This window comes from Xenopus laevis, chromosome 6L, assembly GCF_017654675.1.
Source record: "Xenopus laevis strain J_2021 chromosome 6L, Xenopus_laevis_v10.1, whole genome shotgun sequence".
Classification (NCBI taxonomy): Eukaryota; Metazoa; Chordata; class Amphibia; order Anura; family Pipidae; genus Xenopus; species Xenopus laevis.
In genome coordinates this window covers 90,268,339-90,294,134 of record NC_054381.1, presented here as the reverse complement: position 1 = coordinate 90,294,134, position 25,796 = coordinate 90,268,339, and the positions used below count along the sequence as shown (strand labels likewise).

At 37.7% G+C, this 25,796-nt stretch overlaps 1 protein-coding gene across 2 annotated transcripts in view; it reads left to right on the top strand.

Moving 5' to 3' along the window:
• bcl2.L (B-cell CLL/lymphoma 2 L homeolog) overlaps positions 1 to 25,796 on the top strand; it is a 125,675-nt gene that overhangs the window by 64,266 nt on the left and 35,613 nt on the right. The window lies entirely within an intron of this gene.

Sequence of the window (25,796 nt, the reverse complement as noted above, 5' to 3'; positions counted from 1 at the left end):
AAAAAGAGAGGTGGGGGATTTCTTCTTTTTTTTTTTAAATGGCCTGCAGCAATCACGATGAATTTTCATTGTAATACGATGGTTTATTCATTTAATAGCAACATTGTTTTTTGTAGTTTATGTATGATCTTTGTCAATCGGATTTGCTGAATGCGTGCTTTAGCTATTGCATAATTTTGCTGATAGATTCTATGTGTATTTATTTCAGAATGGTCATGCCCTATCCTGCCTTTGCAAGGAAAGAAAGAGATGCATCTGCTAAAAAGGCTTTCTCCTATTGCTATCATTTGCAAACATTGAGCCCACACAGAACTCTCCTTGCCAACTTCCCTCTTCAAAGAGTGATTTTATGCAAAGAAATTAGGATATTGAGCGCTGTTCTCTTTATTCTAGACATTTCCATGTTAATAAAATAAAAAGCACAAAGCAGTTTTCTGGGGCAAGATGGAGTTTGTTTGATCTTTCTAATTAGCCCATTTTCCTTTGTATTCAAGTAACAAGATCATTGGCTCAGTGTAGTTCACTGCCTCTAGTTGTATCCCTTTAGTGATAGAAGTAAAAAATTATGAACATTTATTTGTATCAGGCTTGCAGGATCTTAAAAGGACGAGTAAAGTACAGAAGTAGTTGCTGCAAATATTAGCACATATATGTTAGAAGTGTCCATGTTAAATAACAATGTTTAATGCAGTGATCCCCAACCAGTAGCTCTCAAGCAACATGTTGCCCAACAACCCCTTGGATGTTACTCCCAGTGCTCTTAAAGCAGTTGTTTATTGTTGAATTCCTGGCTTGGAGGCCAGATGATTTGGTTGCATAAAAAACAGGTATATTTCCAAATAGAGCTGCCTGTAGGCTGCCAGTCCACATAAGGGCTAACAAATAGCCAATCGCAGCCCTTATTTGGCATAACTAGGGACTTTTTTCATACTTGTGTTGCTCCCCAACTCTTTTTACATTTGAATGTGGCTCATGGGTAAAAAAAAAAAAAAAAAAGGTTGGGAACCTCTTGTTCCTGGATTTTCATTAGTTACTATATATTTTCTAAGAAAGCTCTCCAGCAAAAACATGTATATGTTATGTCTATGCTGAGCAGTTAGATTGCCCTTCCATATTAAGTATGAGCTGCACAATACAAAAAGATATAGTGAGGCATTTCCTGTTAGTATTTGCATGTCTCTCTCCATTATTTGGCCTGTAACTTAAAAGCAAATATATTAATAAACATAGGGAGATGGAGCTACTGCAATTAATTGTAGCTCATATCTGTAAATATATGTTTACAGGTCCCTAACAAACTCAGAACCAGGAATATACAGTAGAAAGTGGTCCAGTCACCACCACAGCCTCTATTGCTATGCCACTAGTCCAGAGGAACCTAAGAATAGATGGCCCTATTTTAAAATCTTCTTTCTTTACAGTGCTATTGCTTAACCTTAAAACCATCCTTAAAATAGTTTGTCTTGTGTAGTTATTTATTTTAGAACTGCAGTCATTAGCTACTGGAGGTTTAACTAACATTATCTCTAAAGCAGGAATAGTCCGGTCCCATTTATATATTACAATAAAAACAAAAAGAACACATGGGACAGTGAAGAAACCATGATGAGAGTTTTATGTTATCGCTGGTGACTTGGAACAAATTTCTATCATATACCTGTAAATCTTCATGGTGTCGTTTTTAAGATGAATATACCTTACGTGTTTTCATCCAAGTTTGTTTGTTGCCTTCATCTCTCTCACTCCCATGTACGGTGCTCACTTTCATCTCTGCCTTTCTAATAAACCTACTGTGTTTATAAACAGAACACTTCTCAGAATAACAGTACAGTGTTAGAAGGGGAAAGCAGCAGGAAACTGGCTCTTTAAATATATAGTGCCATATCCTCACAGATGATCTGTGGTTTGTACAACTGCTAAGAACTTCTTGTTTCATTTTTCTAAGAAACATCTCTTCCTTGTAAATATAAAAGCCAAATGTTTTGTCGGTTTATCAAAAGTGGGATTTAAGGTGGTAACAATGAAAAAAAACGACAGTTCCTTTTCACATAGGTGGTTTCAACAGAACATCTGGTGAAGTCTGCAGAGTAATTGTACTTAAAGGGACACTGCCACCCACTCAATTATATTTTATTTACAACTACAAAAACTCCAAAATATTTTAAACTAGTGTTAAAAGATGTTATATTTAAAAAGGGATAGCCACATTTTCTAGTTGTTTAATGGTATCTATATAGCAAAAAAAAAAAAAACATTTTCCATGCTTTCTATCTAAATTATCGATTGTTTCTTTAAAACAAACCGAACAACTTTGCAGATAAAGGTATGATAATCTTTGTCTTTTTTTTTACTCCTTAAGCTTGTTTTACATTGAATAAATAATAAGCTGCATGATAAAGTTATAAAAAACATAGTTGAATTTCAGGAAACATAAGCTGGACACCTGCATATTGCTGGAGTAGTAGGGGGTCCATTTGGCGAGGCAAATGGACCTACTCCTGCAGTATGTAGATCTGTCCAATTTGGCACAATGTAGTGCAAATCCAATGGGATTTTCAAACATGCCCAATTGCTATCAGTCTGACAGACAGAGAGAAGAATGAGTTGACTTACATGAGCTTATAAGTTGCCAACTTGGTCTGGAGGAGCCAAGTTGGCAGCTTTTATCAGCCATATATCGCCAGCTTTAAGGATAAGTAAGCCTTTTATTTTAAAATCCCCTCAAATTACTCTAAACAGACCCCAGAATAACATACCTTTCACCATTCGTTTAATCTTATTTTGTTTCTTTGATACAAGCAGCTAAACTGCAGCTCTTGATTTCCACTGGAGTAGAGGCAGTGAGGGCATGTCCAGTAGGAACCTCTTTGAGGTCTTCATTTTATGAGAGAGGAGAGCTCATGGGTAGAGCATCACGCTGGACAAGGAAGTAGCTAAAAGAGTTCAGAATGAAAGAAAACTAAACAAGCAAGAAAGGTATGTTATTTTGGGTTTGATTAGAGTAATTTTATAGACAGAAAAAATAAAGGTTTACTACTTCTTTAACTGAGCTGACTGGGGAAGAATCATATGACTGTAAGAAAACACACAGACCCGTTTGACTCCTGTAAATCTGCAAGCAGAGATGTGTCTACAACTTTTGAACATTCCAGTAAATTAATTTAGTGTTTAGAAATGATAGATCATGTCAAATTTCTATAATGTAGTAAGCAGGAAGTTGGACAGTGGTGTTGAAGACGATTTTGGCAAGGATATTTTTTTTACAAAGGCTACTTATACACTTCAACAGACTAAAATAGAGAAATCCTTGATTAGAAAGGATAGTGGAGCATTGTTGGTAGGGTTGCCATCTCCCCCCCCACGAACTCCAGAGGGAGGAGGGACCGTGAAGTAGCAGGATGGGGCCATGATGTGATGTGTCATGTGGGGCAGGACTGTGATGTCAGTGGTGGGGCTATGATGTGGCGATTGACCCATCGTTGTTTCAATCCCAGGAAATTATGCCCTGTTTTCATAATTTGGAAAACCGGGCATCCAGTTTTGACCCAAACATCCTTTCAAAAAACCGGGCTGTTTGGGTCAAAACCAGACAGGTGGCAACCCTACCTGATAGAGCAAACAATGCGAATCAGCTACAAGGGTCTACAAAATATTGTCCTGAATTAAAAGTAGCAAAGTTTCTGGCTACTCCTATCCTTATCCTTATCAAGGGTTTTATGTTGACTTTGGTGAAGTTGTGAACTAGGACCTTTCTCCATGCCAGGGTCTGAAATAACTATAACACTTGAAAACATTCCAAGTTTATAAATTACTGGGGGACACCAGCAGGGCCGCCAATAGAAATCACGGGGGCCCTTACAATAATATTTTCGGGCCATTTTCAGGGCCCCCTGGGCCCGGCCCACCCTGGTGAACAAGCCCCGCCCCAGACCCCGCCCACTCCACGTCATAGTTAAAAGACCACATAGACATCAGTGCTAAAAAAGTAACCCCTACACACACAAGTTATAAAAAGCTATTGTTGGTCAGGGCCCCCTTATAAGTTTTTTTTTTTTAAAAAAACATTGGCGCCAGGGCCCCCTTTACAAGTTAAAAAAAATTGGGGCCCCAAAAAATTTTTTTTTTTTAAAAAAAGATTGGTGGCAGGGGCCTATAGAATATTAAAATAATACATTGGTGGGCAGGTGATTAAAAAAACACAAATTGGTGTTCAGGTGAATTGAACTCATGGCTTCAGGACTTCAACTTCGCCTCCTTTCGTGACTTTGGGTGTTTTCGCCGCTTCAGGACTTAAATTTCGGCTGTTTTCGCGACTTTGGGTCTTTTCGCCGCTTCGGGACTTCGGCTTCGGCTATTTTCGTGACTTCGGGTCTTTTCAAAAGGTTGAACTAATTTTTCAAGCAAAGCTCTCTTTCTTATCATTAAAGTCTTCTCCATGAGTTTCCTTCATTCATGGTTCTTACAACCTCTTGCTGTCCTGTCCTTTTACCATTTCTCCTCTTTCCCTCTCACTGACAACTATAGCTATAAAACACCCATTACTTTTGGTTAATGTAGCATAATTAATGATTATCTATAATGCAGAGATATCTAATCAAATGTTTTTTAGTTGTCCCTGCATATCGGATGTCTTAATTTCTGCAGTCATATCTGAGATCTGTGAACATTTCCTGGTAAAGTATTGACACTACCCTTCTTACATGCACAGAGGACCAAGCTCTAATAAATGTAGAGGCATAACCTGTGTTACTGTATTTCAAACACTTTCTGAGCTCACTGTCTTCTTTTATGCTCTGTACTCTTGTCTTCTCTTCCCTAGCTTCCATACAATGAGAAGAACCTTAAGTCTGTCATGGAAGTTCCTTTTTGCAACTAGGGATGCACTGAATACTGGATTCTGTTTGGGATTCGCCCAAGATTTGCAGCGCCGGATTTAGTGGGAGGGCATCGTGAGGCCGCGCAGTCCTGACACCCAGCTGTGCGGTCCTAGCGCCCGCCCGCAAACCCCCCTTCAGTGCAATCGCACATGCGCGCCAGCACTGGAGCACTGGAGCGCTGGGGAGCTCTGCTCCCCGGTAAGTGCCTGGGCGGCATTTGCCCCTATTATTCTGCCGTCCTAGGCCCTGGCCTTTGTGGCCTCGCAAGTGCCTGACCAAACTGAATCCTTAGAATCACATGAGAAATCAGTTGTACAAACAAGGAAATTGTGATATTTTTTTTTATTTTAGGCCTTACTTGCCCTAATTTGCATATTCAAATTACGGTTCAGGATTCTTTTTAGGATTCTTTGGATCATTTATGAAATATTTAGGTTGATTTGGTGCTGCCCTATTAGTAACATATATTAACAATACACTGTATAATATTGCTGCATCTGTAATCTGTTATTTCTGTGTCTAGTGTTGATGGACTGCAGAGAAACACTTCAACAGACAAACTACTTAATTCTAGAACAATCTGTTTCCCATCAGCCCTATTTACTTTAGATATACATATATTTTAGAAAGAGCAACACTCCTTAAATCTAATCTGTATTTCAGTATCACTACTGCTATCCCTACATCTGGAATCCACTGCTTTATTTCGTTTTTTCTCAGGGTTGGACTGGTGGGTGCAGGGCCCACAGGGGCTTTGGCCCCAGCAGCCCCTGCCATGCCCCCAAACCCCCCTATTGGGTCCGCCGCCACCCGCCTTCCCCCCTCCCCTGAGAGTGCATAAATTAAAAATTCTTTTAGCGAGTCAGGAGGGAGATCAGCAGCCTGGGGCAGCACCAGCGGGGTTTGGGTCTGGGACAGCAGGGTACTCATTACAGAAATAAACACATTTTAAGAGCTTTAACACATTTTTTCAAGTTGCAATGCATATTTTAGGCAAAAGTCATGAATGAAAAGCTAGATGCCATGGTCCCATTGCATAACCATTATTTGGTACCCATGACCAATTAACTGTGTGCCCTTTAGACTGTTGCTTTATTCATTTAAAAAAAATGTGTTGACCATGCTTATTGTGTGGCCCCTAATTACCATATTCATTGTAAAAACTGTGGCAGGCTATGAAAATTTGAACACATTGCTGTGGTTTTTCTGTGTTATTACAGTTTTGCTAATGAGGGTAAATTGCCCTTTAAACTGCAAGTCACAGTTACCCCAAGAGACCTGCTTACAATTGCTTCTTTGCTAATCTTAATTGTTACAAAATTAACAAAAAATTTTACAAAAGTGCCTGCTACGTATTCTGGGCTCTCTGCCAAAAGCCAATTAAGTTAGAAACTTTGTATCTTTTTCTGGCTGTTCAGGGCAGGAGATCAAACAAAGTTGGGACATTTCAGCACAAATCCGGGACTGGGGGTTGAGCTGTCAAAATCGGGACTGTCCTGTGATGGGACAGTTGAGAAGTATGTTTAATTGAGTAAAGCCTTCTTAATCAATATATATATGTATGTTATCTGGTTCGATAGAAAGTGCTGCAGAATATTCTGCCTTTGGATAAATACATGTTATCAATAATAAAAATATCCTGTTGCCCTTGAAAACTCATGCAGTAATGACAGATTAAATCTTTAATAGTTTGTTTTATGGAACTGTCTGTGGTACACTGTAGTAGCAGAAGGCTAAAACACTCTGAAATGGTGTATGTGTAAGATGACAGTCACCTCCAAACGACTGCATTTTACAATATTAGCCTGCCATTGCACAAACATATAAGAACCTTGATTCAAAAAGCTTGTATGCAAATGCAGTGTGGGGATTGTTTCGTGGTTTGTCAGAGTGGGGTTGCGTAATTAAAATGATGTTTGCTGGTGATTCACCTCATGAATGCTGTTATGCCTATTGATGTATCCTGCAGAGGGAACCCTGACATTACTGTCAGCTTGGAGATGGTAGGAGCTCCAGGGATTCCCTGTGTCAGACATACTTGTACACAATTTTTTTTATATTTATTTTTATTATTATTTTTCGATATTTTAAACATACAACATGGCCCCATAGGGCCGAAACATTATTGAAATAATGCGAAATACAACACAATTTTGATATATAGTTCCAGTTGTCATGTACACAGATTGCTATAAAATATACAAGTATGGGACCTGCTATCTAAAATGCTCAGGACCTAGGTTTTTACGGATAATGGATCTTTCCATAATTCAGCTCTTCCTACCTTAAGTCTACTAGAAAATCATTTAAACATTAAATAAGCCAAATAAGATGGTTTTCCTCTCAATAGGGATTAATTATATCTTAGTCTTAATCAAGTACCAGATACTGTTTCAATAATACAGAGAAAAAAGGAAACCATTTTTAAAAATGTGGATTATTTGGATAAAATTAAGTCTATGGGAGACAGCCTTTCCATATTTCAGAGCTTTCCAGATAACGGGTTTCCGAATAACGGATCCCATACCTGTATATGCATGACATTTAAATGCTTCTATTAGTAAAAGACATTTATTCAAATTCCTTAGTTTTCACGCTCAATTGTTGGTTTCCAGTGTTCCCCCAAACTAGTCCCTTGCTGCATCGATTGCTCCTATTTCCCCCTGGGGTTAGGTGGTTTCCATTATGCCACATTTATACCATATTTTATCAAAGAGATCTACTGTATCATGTTTCAGCGCTGTCAGGTAATCTGTACTTCACATAAATCTCATTGTATCTAGAAATTCCTGTTCTGGGTCGGTCCAGAGGCTTTACATTGTCTAACAATCGGGCCCCTTGCTGCTGTCAAAATGTGGTGTACTCTGTACATGTAGCATGTATATATAAATATGTGTGTGTATATATGTATATATATATATACTGTATATATGTTTTCACTCCTCATATCCAGTCACTTATTAAATCATGTCACTTCCACCTAAGGAACATATCCAAAATACGATCATTTATCACCCAAGATGCTGCCAAAATTCTTATTCACTCTCTCGTCATATCATGTCTAGACTATTGTAACTCTCTATTAATTGGCCTTTTCCTCCAGAGACTGTCACCTCTCCAGTCCATAATGAACACTATTGCTTGGCTCATACACGTCAGCAACCGCTCCTCCTCTGCCTCGCCATTCTGTCAATCCGTGCACTGGCTTCCGTTATCTTTCAGAATCAAATTCAAATTAATGACACTGACTTTCAAAGCACTTCATAACTCTGCCCCACCCTACATCTCTGAACTCATCTCTATATACTCACCCAACCGCTTACTACGCTCCTCTACTGACCTACTACTCAACTCTTCTCATTACCTCCTCACATGCTCGCATTCAAGACTTTGCAAGGGCTGCACCCCTCCTCTGGAACTCTCTCCCACGGTCTGTCCGAATTTCTCCCAACCTTTCTGTTTTTCGAGAAGCCTACCCTCACTCTGCTTAACTATCAAACGCAACACCACATACAGTACCACATTTCTCACCCACTTAATTCGTTCTTGCCCACTCCCACACCTTGTGTATTACTCCCTTCCCTTTAGAGTGTATGCCTATGCATAGGGGCTTCCTCACCTTTTTGTACCTGTATTGATTGTGATGTAGGTAACTCCATATGTTCTATGTATATAATTCATGTCATTTAGTTGTATAATCACATTTACTTTACAGTGGAGCTTAAATTCCAAGAGACCCTTTTACAGTATGTAAGCCCCAGGTATATGGAGTGATTGATAACGCTTTTGAAATGGGGACAATATCATTGTCGTTAAAACATTATTTGAAACATGAATACCCAATTTGTCCAATTCTTTATGCTTTACCTAAAGTCCATAAAAGTTTACTTAAACCATCTGGCCGCCCGATAGTATAAGGTAGGGGCTCTGTACTACATCCAATAGGGATCTACTTGGACATTGTGCTACAACCTGTGGTACAGAATACACCCACCTATCTAAGAGACACTCCACACTTATTGGAATGTTTAAAAACTTTGGACATTCCCCCGGACTCCACTTGCAGGTTAGCTAGCTTGGACATTGTCAGCCTCTACACGTGCATTCTGCACGAAGCTGGGATTGATGCAGCAAAATGGTCAGTAGATACATTTGACCCATATGATGGTCCCCCCATACCTTTTGTGTTGGAGTTAGTGAAGCTATGTCCCTCTATTAACTATTTCCGCTTTCAATATGATTTCTTTCTTCAAGTTGCAGGGACGGCCATGGGGGTGGCCAAGGCACCCTCGTATGCTAACCTTTTTATGCATCAATTTGAGAAGACCTTTATTTTACCCAAATATGGGATAGGATACTTTTCTTCCATCGCTATATTGACGATATCCTTATAGTCTGGAGTGGCACGGATGAAGAGTTCCTAATTATGGTTCAGAAGTTAAATGATCTAGACAGTCCTGTTAAATTTACCTGTGAAATCCACAGTGAACGTTTACATTATTTGGATGTGGAACTGTGGAAACATGGTACTCATATTGAATATAATCTTTTTCGTAAAAGTAATGAAAAAATGTTCTTCTTCATTATAGCAGTTGTCACCCACCATCAATGAGAAAATCATTGCCTATATACCAATTTTGTCGACCTTTGAAATAATTCCAAACAGGAGATGACTGAGCAACAATTAAATGAAATGCAGATTCATTTTAGAGAACATGGGTACCCTGCATCTTGGATCAGGCTTTAACATTGGCTAGACAACATGTCCAGGTACTACAGTTGAGGGATGAGAAACACTCTAATTTTGTATATAGTACTAAATTCACCACAGGCTCTCATGTGATTAAAAGGGCAGTTAAAAAACACTGGGATATCATATAGGCAGATGTTGGTCTGAATAAGATAATCACGGACAAACCTATGGTGTGTCACAAGAGAGGGTGAGCTTGAGAGATCTCCTCGTTAAAGTGACCCCATTAATTGTTATCAGAAAACACAAGGTAGTTGGCGACGTATCGACAAACTTATCTTATACTTACTTATCTTATCTATTTCCTGTAGATTCATGACACCTAGTAATAGTTTTTTGCATCCACAAACTGGTAAGTGGTTTCTTATCAGACATCATATCCCTTCTGTAACTACATATGTTATTTATCTAATAACATGTCCTTGCGGGCTATCTTATGTTGGTAAGACTGATCAGACTCTGCGTTTACGCATGGAATGACATCGTTCAGCCATCAGTACTGCATTCCGGGACGGATCTACAAATAAACCAGTGGAGGAGGGGCATAGGCTACCAGCGTTTAGATACATTGCCATTGATCATGTCCCCCCACTATTGAGAGGTGGTGATAGATCCAAAACACTTCTCCAGAGAGAAGTGTTTTCGATTAAAAGACTAAATACTATGGCTCCATCAGGTCTTAATGAGCATTTTTCTTTTCTCTGTTTTCTAAATCAACGCTAAATATTTGCTGTGCAGGTTTGCTATTTCATAATGGTGTTTTTTTCTGTACTATTATCTAGGGGGAGTTATAAGTTAGTCTTCTATTGCTTTAGTGCTATTGATTTTGAATAGGTTCATATGCAGTTGAAATATACATGTTCCCCAACATGGAGTTGGTTGAGTGTGGGGGTGTTTTATCTATTGATATGCGTAACTTTTTATTAGCAGTTTATGGTCTTGAGAAAGGTCTTAGATACAGACTGAAACGTCGACCTGCTTTTTAATATGCAATAAATAAATGATGATATGATTTTTACATTTTTCTTTTTGAGATATATATATATATATATATATGGGAAGAACATTTAAAAACCAACAAGAAAAAAAACCAACAGAACAATAAAATGTAGAGTTTTCTTTTGTATTTCTTTTCTTTAAAACTATTCTATTTCTGAGTTATTATTTCTACCACATTGGGATATAATGTTTGTCCATTTCCATGCTACACTTGTGTCAACTTTCTTTGATGGAAGAGGAACTTTCTATTGTGTTTCTCTTAAAGAACCTTTTATCGGAGCAGGAACTTTTAAGATTCTTATTGAATATAAAGCATACACCTCAAACAGTTTGATGTATTTTTACATTTGTGCCTCTATTAGAGTACCTTGTGGGCTTTCTTTATCAAAAGAAGTTTAATGGATTACTTCAAGGTCAAGTGAATGGATAGTTACACAAAAATTCCCAATTTGCACGAAGTAACAAAAAGGAAATACATTGACTAACAACCAGTTTCATATCTGCATCAATTGTATTTCTTCATTTTTAAAACATGCAATTCAAAACTGTTTATATACTACCTTATCTACATACGATATAAGCTGCATATACTGTAAGCCATACATAGTTTGTTCTGATTATTGTTGCAAGACATTTTGAAAAGAACAAGAAACATCCATTTTGGTTTGCCTTGCTTTTATCACTAAAGAACATTCTATAATACAATGCAAAAAAAATACAGTTTAAGTGCTTATAAAATACACATTTGGAAATAATATAAAAGATAAAGCCCAAGGTAAAATAAGGCGGATCTGATCTTCTTTTCACATATATTTAATAACAGTCACTGCATTATTATCTTAAAATAGTAGTGTTAATTGTATGCAATGTTATATTTTAAATAGTGTCCTTTTCTCACTAACCCCTATATGTAATAAAAAGGCACTAAATTTGCCCAGGAGCAGTAACCCATAGCAACCAATAAGATGTTTGCTTTTAAACAGGTGACCAGTAAATGCTGACTACTGATTGGTTGCTATGGGTTACTGCACTTGGGCACACTTCGGGCTTTTTATTACATAACCCCATGCATAATCTTGTTTCTCTTGTGTGTCTCACAGAAGGATCCAGGTAATCATTGTTAAAGGACTAAAATAATCTTATAGTATAGGCCAGGAATAGCCTGTGAGGCAGGGTTATCTGCTCAAGTGATTTTTATTCTTGTGCAAAGAATAAAAATCACTTGAGCAGATAACCTTGCAAAAAAAATGTGTACTTGTGGCGTGTGCACTCCCTTTGACACAGATCACTCACAGCTTGTAAACAGGTCACGCGCCTGTTTTCCACTTTTTGGCACCCTTATAGGGGGCCGGGATCAGGGGACAGCACCGTGGGAGTGGGTCTGGGTCAGTGGGGCCCACAAAGGCTGGGGCTAACTCATTTTTTCCTGGTGTCCCTTCAGCCCAATCTGCTCTGACTTTGATGTATGTTTCAGGAGCTATTCAGTTTTTAGCTTTAGCTTCTTTCACACTGGCATCCAGAATTTGCTGATATTTTATGAAATCCATTCTTTCCTCTTCATATTCAATGTTTCCTGTGCTGCTGGCTGCCACACAGCCCCAAAGCATCAAGCCCCATGTGTAACAATTGATAAGGTGTTTTCTTTTTCATCAAACACTGATCCTTTTTATTGCAAACAAGCCATCTGTAATATGTCCAAAAATTTTAAATTTTTCTTTTGTCAGTTCACAGAACTTGTTTCCAAACACTTCTTGCTTGTCTAGATGTTGTTTTGTACATCTGTGAAGAGGGGGCAGATAAAGATTCCTCCTAATGATTCTTCCATACAGACCATGTTTGTGCAAGCAGTGTTTCACTATGTAACAGCACAGCACCACTCCTATGCTAACTAAACCAGTCCGGGCCAACTCAATGGTGCACCCAAGGCAATCATCACCCCGCACACTCCCGCAGAGAAACATTTGGTGGGCGGGGGATAAAGTAGTGATGTGCCAGGAGAAGTGCAAGAGGTTGTGACACGCCAGGAGATGTGCGAGGGTTACGGGTTTATTTATCTCAATATTTTCTGCTACAAACTCCGACCAAATCCGCTCTGTTTTTATGCTTATTTATTATAACATTTTCCCAAAAATTTGCTTTGTGGGGAAAAAAATCAGATTTTCAAAATTTTTCAGATTATTCTATCCGATTTTCAAGTTTTTTTTCCCGCAAACTCAGAAAACTTTGGAGTATTGCATGAAACCCAGCGCACATGAAAAAAGCATTGGGACTTCTCCCATTGACTTATAAGCAACCTCAAGAGGTCTGAGATACCGGATTTTCATCTGACTTTTTCATCCTCAGAGTTGAATAAATTCAGAAAAATTTGTGATTTTTTTAAAAGTCAGAATCTATAAAAAAAATTCACAAATTTTTGCATTCAGAGTTTAGTAAATAATTCCCTTAGCGTCGCGCCGGGAGGAGTGGGAGGGGTAGTTACGAGCCATAAGGAGTAGGAGGGGTAGTGATGGACGGGGAGGAGTGGGAGCGGTAGTGACGCCCCGGTAGGTGTGCAAGAGGTAATCCTGTGCTGGTTTGAATGCGAAACGTAGTGACACGTTGGTATGGGTGAGAAAATCCTCTCCTGGCAGGCTAGAGACTAGGGGCAGCCAGCCAGCAGAGATACGTGCCTGGCCCCCTTTAACTTTGCTCCCTAGACAAGTGCTTCTTCTGCCTATCCCTGGTTCAGGTAAACTAAACGTTCCTGCAGGTCTATTGCAGTCAATATTTGAGCGTCAGAAATGTATTATTTATTTATATAATTTAATTTATTATATTTATTTATTTATATAAGCTCTGCACTTGGCAACAGGTTACAACTTGTTAAGACCCAATGAGGTAACTTGGGTCAATGTACCTTGCAAAAAAAAAAACAGAGTTTATCATTGGAAAAATAAAAGGGACGTTTTTACTATTTTTTTGTTCCTAAGTTTTAAAGTTGGTGAAATAAAAGTTAATAGTATGTTTACTATTACAAATATGTTGTTTTGTTAACACACTGATTCCTGCCATAGTTGTTTACTTCTTTTTTCTTGAAAAAAAATGAACCAAATATTTTTATATATATATATAATTTAATATTACAAGGGGTGTCCAAATGTTTCAATTCAATAGTACTCTTAACATCAGTGACTCATTTAAAATAATGTCAAGACTGGTGATATTTATAGTTTCACATACAGTAGTTAGTACATATAGCGTAGAAGTGTCTGTTAAAACTGTTTTCTAGTTTATGAGTCTGTGTGTTGCCATAACTCTGAGAATACCGGTTGTGGTATGTATATATCTTTATTCTAAGAAGTCAGAAGCTGAGAGAAATATAAATCATCTGGTACCAGGCTTCCTGCAATGAACAGATCATAGGCATATTTTTTTTAAATCCAGTACATAGTCGTGAGAGAAAGGTACAAACACAGTGATTCCAATATAACAAAAAAAGGCAACATACTGGAAGATTTTCTTATTATTACCCCTGGGAAGACACAATATTAAAGACAGGGAGAAGATAGAGAAGACAGCAGAAAAAGAGGGATAGTAAAAGATAGAGGAGCAATATAGAAGGGGGGGACAGTGGGAGTTATGATGAACCAGTTCTCGCCCACGAACCTTTGAGTACAATTTAACAAGATGGTTATAAAATGTAAATCCATTCTACAATATTACATATGTATCCCCTTGAGAGAAGCACTTGTACACTAAACTGTATGTATTTTTACTTTACATGGACAAAGCCCAGACTATTTGAAAATAATATGAATAGCATTCTCTTAGGGGCACATTTATCAAGGGTCAAATTTTGATTCTGAAAAACGTAAAAATTCGAATTTAAAAAGACCAACTGAAATTTTTTTTTGGCGAATAGGTCCGTAATATCGAATTCGATCATATTCGATTCAAAGTTTTTCCAAAAAAAACTCTTTGATTTCTCAAAGTCCAAAAGGGTTCTAGGAGGTCCCCCATAGGCTAAAACAGCAATTTGGCAGGTTTTAGATAGCGAATGGTCGGTCGAATTTGTAAAGAGTACAGTATAAATTTAGATATTTGAATTTTTTTTCAAATTTGAATCTAATTTGGACTATTCCTTAGTCGAAGTACACAAAAATTTGCTTGAAATTTGAATTTTTAAAATTTGAATTTTCACTTCGACGTTTGATAAACCTGCCCTTACTGTCAAAATGATAGGAAAAAGTTCAGTTTACCCAAATTACTTGAAATCAGGGCTAATGATTGGGTTGTTTAACATAAAATCATGTTTATTGTCATTCAAGACAAAAAAAAAACAGTAGCTGCTTTTTACTGCAGTTTCAAAGTAATACAATATAATAGTAGATGAGGTTGAAAAAAAACTTGCATTCAATCATCAACACAAGATTTGTTTGTAAGTGAAAGAAGTCTAACTGATCTGCTAGCTGATTCATAGGAAAGTGAAAATACATTAAATACATGTTTCTGGAGTCTAAGCTGTAATACAGATGAAGGCAGCACTCAAGTAAGTAGGAATTACATATAGATTTGCTAGACAAGTAAGTTCTACCAGTAGCGCCATTACATCAGAACGATATCTGGTTATTTTTGTCCAAAATAATTAAATTTGGGGGCAGTCACATACCATGCTGTAAAAGACAGCGTTAGCGTTCTTATTAGACGAATCTGCAAATTCAGGATTGATTTTGTGCAATATATAGGGTGTATATTAGGCCCGGTGTAGATATTTGAATTGTATAAGCCTGTCTCTCGACCTGATTAAAGGGTGTACAGGTCTTGCTTAGTAACTTGCTTGCCTGTATGGATTTGGTTGTAGATAGAGGATAGTGTTTTTTTGAGTTGTTCTGTAAAGGGTAAGTCCTCTAACAGTATTATATGTTAATGGCTAATGTATATACTGTATTGGTGCTTACTGGATGATGCTAGTAACTTATCTATAACCAAGCAAATGTCAAGTACCTATAACTACACTGCAACGTATGGTATCCCAAAACCCAGAACATAATCTAAGGTCCCAGTCCTGGCTCACACTTCTGCCTTTAACAACTGCCCAGTGTCAGACTGGACAACCGGGATACCAGGAGAACTCCCGGTGGGCGCCCAGGTGTCAGTGGGCCATTTTGCATCCAACTATGTGGCCAAGTTTCATGGTCATTCCTTGTTTCTTTATGGGGAAAAAATGCTTAATAATGGAAGAATAGACTAAGTAAAAATAAAAGACTAGGAGATTAAAGAGGATGAGTGAGAAGAGGAGGAATAATAGTTTGGAAAGTGGGCCTAAGGTTTTCTGGTGGGCCCCTGGCATCCCAGTCCGACACTGCAACCACCTTTCGCTTTGGGGGGGAGCTTTCTGCTACTCTGATGCTGCCAGGTCTTAAAGTAAGAGGACCGGGGTGTCTCTGGGCAGACAAGGGGACAGTAACATATACAGGAAGGACAGGAAACAGAGAGTGTAGCAAAGGTCAACGACAGGCAAGAGTCAGAAACAGTAAATCAGACGAAGATCACACCCAGGAACTATCAGGAAATAGACTTATGTTGGGCAATGAGTAGTAGGTTTTATAGTCAGACTAATAGTTTACACAGATCCCTTTTGGTCAGATTGGCAGCAGGTGAAACAAGCCATAGTAACTTGAAATTATAGTGCTTTTCTGGTGTTGATATCATCTGAAAAGGTACAGTGCTGTATTTTCAGATGAGTATTGCTCCCCAAACGTTCCGACAGGTGCTTTGAAGCACTCATCATTACCGAGCAATGGATGGCATTTTCACGAATTGTTAACACCCAAAATAACCATGGGTGTCATTTAGGGGCACATTTACTTAGCTCGAGTGAAGGATTAGAATAAAAAATACTTCGAACTTCGACCATCAAATTGGCTACTTCGAATCGAACGATTCGAACTAAAAATTTGACGATTCGATAGTCGAAGTACTGTCTCTTTAAAAAAAACTTTGACCACCTACTTCGCCACCTAAAACCTTCCGAGCACCAATGTTAGCCTATGGGGAAATGAGGAAGGTCCCCATAGGCTTTCTAGGCAATTTCTGATCAAAGGAAAATCGTTCAATCGATGAATTAAAATCCTTCGAACCGTTCGATTCAAAGGATTTAATCGTTTTTCCTATGATCGTTCGATCGAATGAATTGCGGTAAATCCTTCGACTTCGATATTCGAAGTCGAAGGATTTAACTTTGATGGTCGAATATCGAGGGTTAATTAACCCTCGATATTTGACCCATAGTAAATGTGCCCCTAAGTGTAACTTATTTGTTTCTACTTCTTTATCAACATTTATTTATGGAGTCATGGCATCTTAAAGAATTCATGGGGCAGCAAAACACCCCCATGTCTTAACTCCTAACTACATCCTAACAAAATTAATAAATTCTGTTTAGAAAACATGGATGGAAAACGTTTCTCTGATATATCTTTGACCATTTATAGAAAGAACCTTTAACAATTTAAAGTAAAGTTAAAATTACCTGCATATATTCCTAGGTAAATCAATAACATTCTATCGGACAATGCAGAACTTCTGTTTGGTGAGATAATAATTCATCAATCTTTCAATACCTATCTTGCCCTTGACATGATATTGAAATAATTATACAAGACCCACTAAGGGATTCCCATGGTATTTTGGGTGGGTGTCCATGATGCCCCTTAATGGACAATGCCTTTCTACAATAGAATATAGATGTATATATGGTTCTGGTTTTGCAACTTACCTTGGGTCACTGAAGAAAAAATGTTAAGAAACACTATAATAGGATTTCAGCTACTTTAACATTTTCATTTCAACTTTGACAACTGTCTCACTTCTATCACAATTGCTGGAAGCATTATAAACAGCAAATTCTAAGTATAAGTTATAATGCTAAACTCAAGGACTAGAGAGCAAAAATTTCACTAATCATTTTAAAATGCATCATCTATATGGTTCATTTTAGGAAGAAATTTCAACTTATATGCATATATAGCCAACAAAGTAGCACGGTGGTATTATTTGAAAGCCTGTAATGTTCAGAAGGAGATATATTTAGGTATTTTCCCAATTAAGGAAAGTTTCTATTACGTAAGCATATCAAGTCATTGTACAATTGTCACACAAAGGCCAGTATTACATCACCAAAGGAGAACTTATGGTGTTTAACAGTTCACTGACAATGCAATATGTGGTTAAAAGAATTTGAAGCTCAAGCATGTGGGAGAGTGTACCACTTAAATACACTTACAGTATGTATATTGTTAACTGCAACATATATTAAAAGCAAAATATGTAAGTTCCGTTTATACATTTAAGCTATTTTTTTAAAACAAACACGTTTGATTATGCAAGTATTATTTTTTTTAGTTTATTTCACATATTAGATATGTGATTTAAGTGAAATCTTGCTAACTGGCAAGAACATTTTTTAGGAGCCCTAAACTGCTAAATTTAGTGGAAGAGTGTAAAATATATACAAAGGAGTCCTGTACAAAAAATAAACCTTAGGATACTTATGACATGCTGGTAAAAAGATGGTGCAATAGCACAGAAAAAGGGATACACCACTGTGGTAGGCGCCCCTCTCAGTCTTCTAGAACTCTTCATTTAAGATGGTCAAATACATTGAGATTTTATTTGTCGTAAGGAGAATGTTCGGATATCGATCACACGTTTTAATTCCACAATCTAAAACTTAATTATTGTAGGATTAAAATAGGAAAACTCAGATGATGTTACGGCTATTTCATTGACAGACAACAATTGTATGAAAGTTTGTCCATGGATATGTTAAGATAGGCAATACATGCAAAGATATTTTCGTTATCTCACAGAAATGTTGTAACTGGTCTAATGGACTAAACGACTGATCATCATGTTACTAACATTGTGAGATGATTATTTGGTGCGGTTTGAGAATCGTATGAAACTTTGCTTTTTATGATTATATCTGCACGTCTATGGCCAGCTTTATACAGTTTACTAATGTGCAGTGCACTCTGTGACAATAATGACTTTCCAGTGAATAATGACAATTGGAGTTGAAAAGCTGAGTAGCAAAGGATTAACATCACATGTTGTGCTTGATGCTATTTGAGCTATAAAGAGTGTCTTTTAGCTAAGGCCGAAGGCACTACTTGTATCTGGATCCAAGTAGAGATTTCACCATATGCCCAAGAACAATGGACAATATGTGTGAGTCAAAATATCCTAAGTACTTCCAGAGTTACTAGTTATGGGTGGGAGACAGAATTGTTTTTTGTTGACCTTTTCACTCTGTTAATTTGATCCTTATTTAATTGCATTGTTTCCTTTGTCGTCGGTCAAGGTATAAAAATAGAAATATATTCTTCGCCCAGATTTAATGGTTGATTCCTGCAACCACCACAACTATTTGAAGGTCATTGGACAATGGATATTTTTGCACTGTGACAAATAGTATGGGAAAATGTTACTACTTAAAAGGAAAGTTTGCTCATGCCTTCACTATTATCAACGGCACCATTTATCAGATCCTGCGTTCAGGGGTGTAACTAAATCAGATCCAGTGGCTCCAGGGGGGGCCAGCAGCACTTTTTATATAAATTTTAGAAACTTATCTTGATTTGCAGGTCCCAAATGTTGCTGTAGTGTCCAGCCCTCCCTATTGTTAAGTAATAATATTAAGTATATATAATTACTAATATATGAAGAATAATTAATAGATATTATTATTATTATTATTAATGTTGCCACAAAGTTTTATCAAATATGATCGATGACAGTAACAGCTTAGTAGGAAAAAAAGGCATTTAATAGTACTGCATGTCGAACCTTTGATTTGATTTCTTAGTTTTAATTACAGAGTACATTTTAGGCCTATGGCACATGGGTGTTTTGACTGCTTCTGTGCTTAGTTGGAAAACAGAGGTAGTCAAAATACTTGGTATTTCTGAGCAGTGGTCCGACTGTTGCCGCTTCTGTCTGCCATCAGAGACTATATGTGATGTATTAATAGTAGAGAAAGTAGTGATATGCGGGTCCACATTTTCTGGACCCGCACCCGACACTTACCTGTCCTTACCCAACCTGCACTTAGCCTGACCCAGCTCCTCCATTTAAAGAGGAGGCATCACAAATGAGGCGGGCAGGCGCAAATCTATAAATCGCGGGTGGGGAGATAGGAAGGAACCACTCAGCCTAAACCCACCCACTATCCGAAGACCTGATGTGGCCGCGGGTTTTGGACCGGCCTGCACATTGCTAATGAGAAGCAGTAATAGGTGATTCATATTGCAGCTGTAATCATAAATGACCCCTTAAATCCTTTGCAAATATGTTCTCAGTCAGTTCCGAAAACAGCTGTTGGTGTTCCTGAGTGACAATTACCTGAGAGGTGAGCACACATTTGATACCAGGCAATAGCCATTGAAATCAAGGCAAAACAATTCTGTGAATTTTGCTGCCCAGCCACAGCGTGATTAAAGGGAAAGCATAGCCTCCTTGTTCAAAATGAGTTCAATGAATAGGGCTTGCACTAAACATACGTTTTGCCTATTGTTTTAAAATCTATGTATTGTGCTATTTCTTGAGCTAATTTTAGGGAAATTGAAGCTACTCCATGTTTTCCTCTAGGGAGGTAGATAAGAAGATTACCAGTGCATAGATAAGCAGAAGTCAGTTTTGCAGAAATTATATGAAAAAGTTGGTTTTGGTGTAAAAATCAGCCCAATGTGTTTTATTTTATTAGATAAGAAAGTTTAAAAAATACAAAGTTTTATTAATTTTCTCCAGTTGGGATTGTAATGATGCCTTAAATTGGTTTATTGTGAATAAGATATGGGTGAGTTTGTGATGTTGTGGGATTTCTTTTCTCTTTACCCTGTATGTTATATGTGGTATTGGCAGTGGAATATATAGGCAACACCTAAGCTCAATGGAACCATTGTGATTGGATGTCTGTGACTTTACTCCCCTCAAGGCTTTACATGTAGGGGAATTCCCTAACACTCAGTTGAACTGAAGAAGCTGCTCGGATGAGTCTTAAAACATTATCAAGAAAAACTCTAAATTTCCAGTTGCCTTTGATTTAACTCTACTAGATAATGTATATCATGACCTGGATGAATAAGAATCTTCCTAGACAACACCTAAAGAATTTTACACAACTGACTCCCTTTGGGGCAGAAATGTAGATGAAGCTAGAGAAGAAAGTGAAATACCCATCCCGACTGCTTCTGCTTTCCTTGAAATGTAACAAAAGCCCTTACAGGTATAAATTGTTGTTTTATTGTATCCTGTTACAATAGTTCCCTTTGCATTGTGGCACTGGGCATTGTATCCTTTTTAGGGCTTTTAGGTGGCCATACACTATAAGAGCTGCTTGTTCAGCAATCTCTCCCTTATTTGCTGAACAAACGCAGGGTGATATAAGGCTAATCCAATAGGTTGGTCCTAGGGCCATACGATCAGATTTCAACGGTGGCAATGGGTGCTGACGGCATGAGGACCGCATCAACTAGCCGATACTGTCCTCAATCTGAAGGGAATATCGAACCTGCCCGCTATGTGACATTTTATGTGATATTTTTGGGCAGATATGGATCAGGCCTGTTGGAAAGCCCCATATACTGGCAGATAAACTGCTGAATTGGTCTAAAGGACCAATATCGGCAGCTTAAGAGAGAGAGCTTAAGAGAGAGAGTTAAATTTAATACATTTGGGTGTAATTTATCCTAATACACACAATAACTTATGGGTTGAAATATTATGTTTAATCTTTAATTAAGGAAAGGTAAATTAGTCCAAATCAGTAAATCACTAATAGCGTGCCCTATACTTCAGCAGTAATATACAGTATGTCAGTTTTAGCCTGCTGATGCCTTTGAGGTCTGCAGCTGGACAGCCCTCTCCTAGAAAATAAATAGCATTAGCCATATTGAAAGCAAGGCTAGCAATTTAGTTTAGATAAATAAATAAAGCAGTAATTCCAATGTCTGTAATTGTGAGTTGGTGTATAATGCGTTACAAATTACCCTCATAATGGCAGGTTTATCTGCGATAGCCTGTTAAATTCTTTGAGGTTGTATGTTAGGCCTTCCAATGTCTGCCTGCCAAGTACAGATCAAAATATCTGGAAATTATATACTCGTATATTTCAATAGCTTTAATTGTATAATTATATGTTTTATCTTAAACTCTCAGATAAACTCTTTGTTTGGCATCATAGTCTGCCTTCTAGTTATCCCTGGTTACCTCTTATGTGTGGATTGTCACATTAATAACAGAGCAATACAGTACGAGATGCTTTTTTTATATAAAAAGTACCCTTCGAATATCCCATAAAAACATAACTAGAAAAGGTGTATTTATTTTGAAATATGAGTTACTGCATCTAGAAAAAAATGTTGACCAGTGTAATAATATTTTGGTGCCACCTACTGTAACTGCAAAATGATAGCATTTACACTGAAAGACAAAATTACGTCTTTTAACAGTACTTTCCCATTTATCTTTACTTTGTATTTGACAAATAGCAATATTAAGAGTTGACTGGATTGTTTTTTCCTCTTCCTTGATTTTCTTTAATGTTAACCTTTAAGTTTACAATTCTGGCAGCTAATGGAATAGTCTTAAATTTGCTACTTGTCTACTAACCCATAGCAACCAATCAGCAAAAAGCAATTACTAGTCAGCTGGTTGGTTTCTATGGGTTGCTAGATGTGGGCAAACCTAAGACTTTTTTTTTATTATACTACCCTGTAACGGTCTTGCCTAATTACATTGTTCTAGGTTAGCTAACTACAGACTTCCTTACTAATATATTGTGTTTTGCTGTTTAAATGCCTGAAAAATGTATATACAGTGGCACAGGCAATTTTAATGTAACTAAACATTTATAGACCCCTATTCTCCCTCAATTACAGACACAATGGCTTATATGAACCAGCTTAGTTGGCAGGAAGCTTTATTAGTAAAAACTAAAGGAAATAATTCCAAAGAATCATTTAGACTTACATGGTCTCCTTACTTTGAGATCTGTAACTCCAATACTAGAAGTCAAATATCTCAGTTTCTTCAATTGTAAAATGTTCATGGGGGGGTTATCTGACATTCCCAAGACAATGGGCTTTTTCTTTCTTCTTTTTCTTTTAAGAATGTCTATGCGTCCACTGGCTTAGTTAGTGATAGTTCTTGTTAGTTTCTATTTTATTTTACATATTACTTCATTGTAAATTATACATTCTGTTTAATATGTCATTGTATTAATCTTCTTATTCTGCATACTATTTGTTATCATATTGATTTTTATGGTTTATTGTGAAAACCAAATAAAATATTTCAAACCAAAACTATAGACCCCTATTCTAGGGGTACTTGTATATATGATTATATATTATATATGATATGACGGGTGTTCTAGTTCAGCAAAGACTAGAGAGCTTCAATGTGAATATCCCTGCACCAGAACTAGACAATAATGTTTCCTTGTACCTGTTTGTGTCTACTCAAAACTGCAGGTGTTTTCCTGTTGGGAGGGTGTCAGCGGAGCACTGTTATGATCATGTAATGCAGTATATAATTCAGCTGTGCTGGAATTCCCCTAGCCCTATTCTATTCTCATTTCTTGTCACTTTGTTTAGCCCTTTTTTCTGAAAATTAGCTTTATTTTTATTTATTTTTTTAATGTCATCTTGAAACTAGAAAAAAGGCAATGAAAGAAGTGATTTGGCTGTGCTGGAAAGTCCCTTCTTTTCTCATTCTCTGTTTATGAACTAGAGTAATTTTGGTGCTTAAACTGACTAAAAACTGGAGAAGAAAGCAGCGCTGAGAGACAGATGACAGTAACATGACAATCTAGAAAATATTTTTTACTCAGCTTTGAAGTGAGTGAAGTGGGTACATACTATATATCATTGTGCTTCATGCAATGATCATAATACCAGTAGTTTACTTGAGGTGGTTCCCATATGTTTCTAAAACGTATTCACTTATACAAGTGGGAGGATCATGCTTGCTGAATTCATAGGGGCATTCCGAATAATACATTATTGAAATTGGTCTTTTTAACAGCTGCAACATAAACTGTCTATATAGATTAAATTATGTGAGCAACAATAATCAAAACAACCAATCAATAATGCAGCAGCACAAAGTCAGGATCCGAGAGAATGGTCAGTAATAGGCAAAGGTCGGTACAGGCAATGAACTAGCAGAAGTCAGGGACAGGCAAGGGTCAAGAATAAACAGACTTGAATCACACCAAGGAACTATCAGGAAATAGACCTATATTGGTCTTTAAATGTTTGAAATTTACACCAAGCGAGATGACGTCAAAACCAAACGGACACCAGAGGATGAAAACTGGAGGAAGGCTGCGGGCTTTTCCACAGGCGAGGCGGTGGGCATCCCCGCCACCTCCTAGGTATCTTTACATTACCTCCCCTCTTTAAAGGGACCCCTAGGCTAGGAATTTAAAAGGAAACTTACATTTGAGATGGTCAACATGGACATCAGCGGCTGGAACCCACAATCTCTCCTCAGGACTATAACCTTTTAAGTGTACTAGATATTGTAATTTACCTCTGGAAAGATGGGAATCCACTAACCTCTGTACCAAATATTCAGGCTGACCTTCAACAGAAATCGGAGGAGGAGAATTCTGCCAAACAGCTCTGGCAGGCTTTAACAAAGAAACATGAAAATTGTTATACATTTTGAGTTGAGGAGGAAGTTCTACAGTATGTGGACAGTGCTGGCATTAATGATTTCAGACAGATAAAGGACCAATGAAGTTGGGTCCAAGCTTGGTGGAAGGGACTTTCAAAGGAATGTTCTGAGAAGAGAACCAGATCCTATCTCCAACCTGATACTTTACAATGGCCATCAGAGGCACTCCTTTGGGCAGCTACTGCAGAAGATAATGGATTTTGAACCTTCTGCCAAATCTTAGAAAATTGATTAACCAAAGAGTTAACAGCAGGGACAGACCAGAGAATGACCAGAGAATGAAAAGGCTCTAGGATGGTAGCCAAAACCAGTAAAGAACAGAGACTCTCCAGTGGACAAATGAGTAGCATTATCGAATGCAAACTCAGCCCATAGAAGAAAATCTGCCCATTGTGATTAATTACTGGAGACGTAACACCTGAGGAATTGCTCCAATGATTGATTTGTTCCTTCCGTCTGACAGTTTGTGGGTAAAACACAGAGGAAAAAGACAAATCAGTTCCTTAAGAGAACAAAAGGCCTGCCAGAATAATGAAACCACACATTGAAACCCTCTATCAGAAACAATATTCAATGTAGCCCCGTGAAACTTAAATATATATTGGATTGGAAGAGTTCCACAATCGATTTAGCAGAGGGGTAGGTGGAAAGGGGAATAAAATGTGACATTTTACTAAATCAATCCACTACCATCCAAAAAAAACAGTATTCCCTTTAGAGGGAGGTAATTTCAATATGAGTCCATTGCCATTTGGGAATAGAAAGCTACTGTAGCAGCACCTGAGGTAAGGACCTGGAAGGTTTTGATAGCTGACAAACTGCACAAGAATCAATACAGTTACCAACTTCCTGTCTTAATGTTGGTCACCAGAGTGTGTGGGACAGAAGAGAACAGGTTACTGCAACTACCTTAGAATCGTGAGTCTCCACCAGCACTGCCTCCAGAACAAAGAGTTTGCCCGGAGGTACATTAGCAGGTAAATTTACCTGGACTTCAAACAAAGAATAATACAGATCTGGGCTCAATGCTGCTACAATTACTTCCTGAGAGACAATAAAATCAGGTTCAGATTTCTTCCTAGGACTGGAGACAAAACTGGAAAGGGCATCTGCCTTAGTATAAGTATTTACCTGGGCCTGTATGTTATGATAACTTAAAGTGAGTAAAAATAACGTCCACCTAACCTGTTTGGGATTTAAGCACCTAGCAGATTCAATATACAACACATTTTTATGATCAATGAACACAGTCAGGCCCTGACTGGCAACCTGTGGGTTCTGGCAAATGCCAGAGGGGCTGCTATATATTATCCAGGTATTAAATTAAATTATATGCACCTCTCAAATTGAATTTTGTGAAGATTGTGGTGCCCTTAACTCTATCGAAGATACATCTGTAAGTGTCTCTACTAATGATGTGGTGTGCAGAGTAACTTTTGTAGCTT